Source organism: Leguminivora glycinivorella, chromosome 8 (assembly GCF_023078275.1).
Source record: "Leguminivora glycinivorella isolate SPB_JAAS2020 chromosome 8, LegGlyc_1.1, whole genome shotgun sequence".
Classification (NCBI taxonomy): Eukaryota; Metazoa; Arthropoda; class Insecta; order Lepidoptera; family Tortricidae; genus Leguminivora; species Leguminivora glycinivorella.
Window position 1 is genome coordinate 1571285 of NC_062978.1, and position 7988 is coordinate 1579272.

Sequence of the window (7988 nt, forward strand, 5' to 3'; positions counted from 1 at the left end):
TAAGTTACTGAAATATTGGGCTACTTTAGTGCGTTTTCACATTATCCGATCCGATATCGGATGTAGGACCGATATCCATACATTATAGGCGCCATCTTGGATTTTTCCCATTGAAATGCTTCCGATATCCGATATCGGATCGGATAATGTGAAAACGGACTTAGGCTCCTCCATGACTACATATGTATAATAATTATACTTTACCGTGTATCGAAAGATCTCGAAGGCGGTTGAACTTGAGACCTCGGGATTTGAGAATTGATCGCGTCGCAGCCACGACGGGTTGGCGCCGCTCCAAGTTGCCAACCCGCCTTAGGGTACCTAGCCACCGTCACAATCACTTCGACTTCGTAACAGATTTATCAATGTACAAGTTTTAGAACATTAAATATAACCTAACCATAAAATTAAAATTTTGAAAAACCCCCGACCACGACATAGTAAACCGATTTTCATGAAACACGCCTAAGAACACTCCTGACTAACTCAGCTTTCAGACAAAAAACTAAATCTAAATCGGTTCATCTGTTCGGGAGCTACGATGCCACAGACAGACATACACACAGACAGACATACAAACAGTCAGACAGACAGACAGACAGACAAACAGACAGACAGACAGACAGACAGACAGACAGACAGACAGACAGACAGACAGACATACAAACAGACAGACAGACAGACAAACAGACGGACAGACAGACAGACAGACACGTCAAACTTATAACACCCCGTCGTTTTTTCGTCGGGGGTTAAAAACTATGTAAACGGATTATATCGCATAGTTTTATTTCATGAGTAACTATCGCGGTAACCGAAGGCAATATTTTGTAGAACATTCTTAAAATTTCCTTAAATTACTGTAAAATTTCCTGCGAAAATTCCCATGCGAGTTGTCATTAAGAACATGTTCTTTAAAATTAAGTAAGATGTAATTACAGATGTAGTGCGAAAAGAGTTTCAATTCAATTCAATTCAAAATATCTTTATTCATGTAGGCCTAGTTACAAGCTCTTATGAATAGTTCATTACATATATGTTATGATCTTAATCTAACCTAATTATCAAATTTCCTTCGGAAACGTTCGTATTTGTCCTGCTAGTTCAGTCATGTCCATGTGCGTTCCCATTGAGGGTCCACGTTGGAATTTCGAGCTTTTGAATGTGTCAGTCTTTAGCAAAAGTTCTCAAACGATTGTAAATTCAACCAATAATTTGTAAAAGTAGGCACTCAAAAGTTACATTCGGTTAAAGGTGGACCCTCAGTCGTGCATGTCAGGTATCCGTATTTCATAATCCACTTCAAATTTACAGCTTCTGTAAATGACTACTCTTAGTAAAAGATTTGTAAAACTAATTTCATTAATTGTGACTCCTTTCTGCAAACTCAATGCGAAAAAATGGCATGCAGAATGTGGTCCCTCAATCGATCGCGATAAGTTCACATTAAGAGAGAACAATAGTATTATTTAAAATATAGGTGTGACTGAGAGTTAGTAAAAGTACTCGAATCATTGTAAATTCAAGTTTTAGTTTGTAAAAGATGTCATTACGTAACCATTACATAAACGACACATGCTTAAAACTTTTGAACCTCAGTTTTGACAATTTGACCCATATTCTGAGCTTGATATGTGTTAATATGTCAAATATTAATATTAGCCCCATCTTGCCAAGCGTTCCCCACAGGTGTAACGCCATCTAGGCCACCGTACCTTTTTCTTTATGGTTACGTACGTTTTTTAGTAAGTTTTTTTCTTAGACTTTATCTGTCTATACGGAGTTACATAAGTCTTTGATCTGTACGCAATGTTCTCAACAGAGCCAAATGCACAAACGCTCACAATATCTGTTTCGTAGCTATCTATCTCTATCGCTCTTGCGTATTGGCGCGACGAGCCAGACTGCATTTCTGTCGGCGTCTGGCGTCGACAATTGCCATTCGGCTACGCCGGCAGTTGATGATCGCTTCATTTGATGTTTTAGTTACACACTGCATGGTGTTATAGAAATAAAACCCTAGGTACAGCTACTTTCATCGCATTTTTTTTTATTATTATAAATGGGCATACTCTTGGCCATAGATTAGCCAAAGGCAAAGACGTGGCCTACGACGGAGTGAGCTCGCCCAGAAAATGCCTGTTCATTTGGAAACTTCTCTTTGATGTAGGTCTCCCAGTCACTTTTCTGTACCGTGACAGAGCGAGACAGACTGCGTTTCTGTCGCCACGTAGCGTCAACGTTTGTCACTTCGGCTAGGCACGCAGTAAGGATTAAGTTGGCAACACACAGGCTGTAGGTTTTTGGGTTAGCATGCTTGGCGCAGTTTTTTAATTTGGTAATTGAGTTTGTAACTCTTAGTTTTAACCATTTTGGCTTTACTGCAGTGAAGTAAGTACTAAATTGGGTACACCAAATCATTACTGAGTGTGTTTAGTAAGACGTCCCACTTTGTCGGTTACCATTAAGGCGAGATTTCCTTGTATCTTTATATAAATAAACTGACAAAGCGGCTTTATAGCAATCGACAAAGTGGGACGTATTCCCGTGCACACTCACAATAAGTATGGCTAAGGCTAACGCTTTATTATAACATATTAAGATTATCAATAGGAGTCTATTATCAATCTTACATGGAAGTCAATAATAAGATTTTTTGCAAAAATCTGAAAATGAAAAATGAAAATGAAAATGAAAAATATTGTATTTTCCTTGAAAAAGGTTTACAATATTGCCATCAGTGGTTGGGACTTCCCTTTAGGTAAGTAAACCTGTATTGGGATGCCCCGCTCCTCCATAACTAACAGTCCTAATAATCTAATTTTTCGAAGAAATTTTACATAGGTATATCTATTTTTTATTATTATTAATAAGCTAATAAATAAGCTAATTAATTTACTTTATATAAACTAAATGCTTATAATACTTTTAATTATTATTTATTGTATTAACCAATATATTTTAGCTGCTATATTAATACTAGTACTAACACGGGCGTGTGTGTGTGTGTGTGTGTGTGTGTGTGTGTGTGTGTGTGTGTGTGTGTGTGTGTGTGTGTGTGTGTGTGAGTGCGTGTATAATCAATAATTTACGTGGTATAGAAGTGATTCGGTGTCATCATAGCTAAGTTGTTTCAGCCATTTATTAAGTTCTATCTTACACTTATATAGTAGTAATGGATGGATATTTATAATTTTATTTATATTGTTGTATATGTATGACGATTGCGCTTTATATTGCCTCTTGGCGAACATTGACATATAGCTTGTTAAGGGAGCAACATTATTTTTACGTCGACGGGTCTCATTTATAGGCTTATAATCAAGTGTTTTATGAAGCCTGAGTGTTGTACTCAAAATATACAGTTTCCTGATGGTTAATAAGTCACTTATTTCATACAGTTCTTTTGTAGGAAACCTGTATGGTTTTGAGTACATCACCTTAAGAAGGCAGCGTTGCCCTCTCTCCACTTCTAAGAATTTGGTCTTGGCGGCACCGCCCCAGGCAGTAATACAATAGCTCATGACTGGTTGTGCTAAGGTAATATAAAGTTGATTCAATAATTCTTTACTAGTAATATATCTAAAAATTTTGAAAATCCAATTTAGTTTCCTTATCCTAGCGTTTACATTTTCAAGTTGCATATGCCATGAGAGGCGTTGATCAAGTAGCACTCCAAGATATTTAGTTGATTTAACTTTTTCCAGTTCAGTACAATTACAAAGAGAAAGATCATCTGGACTACACATGTGTAGTTTAAGTTTTAAATTGTCATTAGGTTGTGAGCTATCATATTTACTAAAGCATATATAATTAGTTTTACTGGCATTTAGCGTTAGAAGATTATTTCTAAGCCATATAGCTACTCTGTTTAAGCCAGATTCTGCGCTTCTGAACACTGACTCCCAGGACTCACCGTCGAACACAATAGCTGTATCATCAGCATAGGATCCGATGTGCCCACGTTGCAGTTTAAGATTCGTCAAATCATTGATATAAATAAGGAACAACGTGGGCCCCAGTACACTTCCTTGAGGGACTCCGTAAGTTATATCCACTCTGTCACTTATATAGTCTCCAATTTTTACTCTTTGAATACGTCCCTGTAAGTAGTCACTCAGTAATTGGAGAGGTAAACCCCTAATTCCAATGCGTTCCAGTTTTTGTATAAGAGTGGAGAGAGAGACCGTATCAAACGCCTTTTTTAAATCTAAGAATAACGCTAGGCATTTCTTGCCTTTATCAACCTTATCAGTGACTAAAGATGTAAGTGATAATATGGCATCTTCTGTTGATCTGGACTGCCTAAAACCAAATTGGTTATCTGAGAGAATATTGAATTTATTTAAATACGACATAAGGCGGTTATTTATTGCTTTTTCCATAACTTTAGAGACGGCAGTCAAGACGGAGATAGGCCGATAATTGCTTACGTCATCTCTCTCTCCACTCTTATGTACCGGAGTCACAATAGATTGTTTTAATGGGGCAGGGAATACCCCTTTTGCAAAACAGAGGTTTACTAGGTGACTAATTACAGGGGCCACAATAATGCAGGCGTGCTTCAGAAATTTGGTTGGTATGGTATCCCACCCAGGTGCGCTATCAGATTTGAGGCCCATTATGATGCTGTGTATTTCCTGGGGATCAGTGTTCAGGAGAACAAATGATGTGGTGGTAAAATTAGGCAAGTTGTTTGCAACTTGATCATGTACATAGATATTATCTGAGTTAATTAAGACTTCTTCTGCTAGAGTTTTTCCAATGCCAGCAAAATAATTATTAACGTGGTTAACTGATGAAGTCGGTGATGTATTAATGTTTAGTAGTTCAGTATTTGTAGTCTTATCAGATTTGTAATTAGTTATTCTTTTTATAGTTTGCCAGAGTTTTTTTGAATTTTTAGATGCGTTAGCCAGCTGTTCTTTTTCATATTTTCGTCTTACTTTTTTTATTAAGTCATTGCAAAAATTACGGTAGCGTTTATAGGTTATTTTAAGTACTTCATTAAAAATCAAAATCAAATCAAAATAATTTATTCAGCAAATAGGCCACAGGGGCACTTTTACACGTCACATGTACATAGGTATTTAAAAAAATATTTAAAATTGAGTTGAAATTACAATTGATACTATTATATACTAATTCTAAGTTCTAACTAAAGTTAACTCTATACAATTAATTAGAGATGTAGAAGGTCTCTAAATGTCGAATTACAACCAAGAACTACACTAAATTTTAATATAAAAAGTACAAATACAAAAAAAAAAGTCTAAAATTACTTTAGAGGTGCAAATGACTCTAAATGTCACAACTAAAAATAAAATGTATATCTACTTAATCTAATTCTCCTTAGAGATGTATATGGTCTCCATGAGTCAAAATCATATATTTAAAATATTCACTAAAAGAAAGGAAACAAACGACAACCGAACAAAGTGTCCTAATTTAATAAAAATTAGAATTAAAGTTACTAAGTTATAACAGCCCCAGTAAGCTTAAACAGACCGGTCTTCACAGACGGCACCCGTTCACGAGTATGACGCGTATCTCAGCCATCGCCTCCCTCAACCTTTATTCGGGAAGGTGGCGACCCGATCAACGACGCCACCGCAGCAAAGACTTTTAAGTGTGCATGACATGTTCAAGCTGCCAGGCTAAATTAAATATTCAAATAATAAAACATAGCTGTAAGACACTATATTCTGTGCTCGTATGTTACAAAGGAAGGAAATATAGATTTATACAATAAAATTAAAGTAAGATAAACATTAAACATTAAACACATAATCTTGGAGATGTATAAGGTCTCCAAGTGTCCACAACTAAACTTAAATAAAAACAATATAATCAGACGAGAATATGTTCTCATACGTCAATTGAACACTAGTATGCTTAATTACACAATGCAGAGAAAATGAAAAAATATATACGACTTCATTCATCTATTGACAAGCAACCACCTTAAAGGCATCCCTATCATCTATAAAATCCTTCACAGTGTAGTACGCCTTACATAACAACAAACGCTTAATGCGTGCCTTAAATTTGTCAAATGGCAAATCCACTATATCGGTTGGTACTTTGTTATAAAAACGTGTACAGTTCCCGACGAAAGACGTACCAACCTTACGGAGACGGTGGGCGGTCACAGCAAGTTTATGTTTGTTCCTTGTGTTATAGTTATGGATGTCACTGTTAAGCTTGAATTCGTGGATATTTTTCCGAACATACATAATATTTTCGTATATGTATTGAGAGGCAACGGTGGTTCCCGTATGTGGTTCCCGTCGTGATTTGAGTTGTAGGCTGTTGCGATTTCTAATGCAACGCAACATGCCCAGGGTCATCCAGGGCTTTATAATTCGTTGGCTACTGGGTATGGGTCTAGTACTTTTACTCTCGTCAATAGATTGTTTTATCTTATTTATTAGTTGATTAGTGACAAGGTATGGATCATTGGATAAGAGAAGAATATCTATGTTTTTATCTTTAAGTTTTTTTAATGCATTATCATAATTAACGGTTATTGTTGTTCGAGGAGTTTGTTCGTGATATTTATTATAAGTTAACGTTAGGTGAAGAGTTAAGTGGTCTGTGACAGATGTGTTAAGAATAGTGGCATATGCGGTGATTTTTTGTAATTCTATTTTTAACATTAAGTGGTCCAGACAGCTAGCTTGTCTAGTGGGTAGGGTGTGCCCAGGCAGAATTCCATGGGATGACAACATGTTTAGGTATTTAGATCTGTTAGCTATCTCATAACTTGATTCATGTTGTCTGGGAATGAGGTTAATATTTATGTCGCCTGTGATGATAATGTTTTTAAATGTGGTCAATTTCTCAAGGTGAGTATTCAATGAGTTGATAAAGTCTATTGCGTTACAATTTGAAGGACTGCGATATATACCTAATATAACAATATCTTTAAGTTTTACCTGAATGCAAGTAGCCTGTTCCATTTTTATTTCTATTGTTTGAGCATTAAGTTGAGTTTTCACATAAGCCACTACTCCATCACATTGGTTAGAATTATGAATTGTTGATATAGAAGAGTAGGACTCGATTTGGGGAGTTGGTTTAGATTTATTTAAGTGACACTCGGAGGGAATAATAATATCAATCGTATGATTAAGTTCAGATAAGTTTAACATGAGGTCATCAAGGTTACTATAAATACTCCTAATATTTTGTGAGCAAATTGTTAAGTTGGAAATTGTATTTGGTACGTGTGCATCTAAGTCCTGGATATCACATTGCATTGAAATCGCAACTTCCACTTCGTCAATTTCATTTAAAATATTTGTGTTACAAATCATTATTTAATAGAATTAGAGATATAGGTCACCATAATAAGTGTAACGAGTCGTACTACATGACTTTTATAGCTTGAATTAGTTGGTTGAGAGAACAGCATGGCTTTATAAAGGAGTATATATGTATATGTTATTTTTATGTGTGTATATATGTATATGTGTATATATGTATATGTCATTTTTAGGTACTTAAGATGTGTGTGAGTGTTTTGTATATAAGTGTTGGTGTGTGATATTATATGTGAGTCGGAACGGATAGTTATTAATGTATAGCAGTGAAAGATAACAATACTTAATCTACTTCTTATAACTATAACACAACAAAAGAAAAACAGTATTTCTCCTGTAATTAAATAATCAAGTGGTAGTCATTTTTAGGGTTCCGTAGTCAACTAGGAACCCTTATAGTTTCGCCATGTCTGTCTGTCCGTCCGTCCGTCCGTCCGTCCGTCCGTCCGTCCGTCCGTCCGTCCGTCCGTCCGTCCGTCCGTCCGTCCGCGGATAATCTCAGTAACCGTTAGCACTAGAAAGCTGAAATTTGGTGCCAATATGTACATCAATCACGCCAACAAAGTGCAAAAATAAAAAATGGAAAAAAATGTTTTATTAGGGTACCCCCCCTACATGTAAAGTGGGGGCTGATATTTTTTTTCATTCCAACCCCAACGTGTG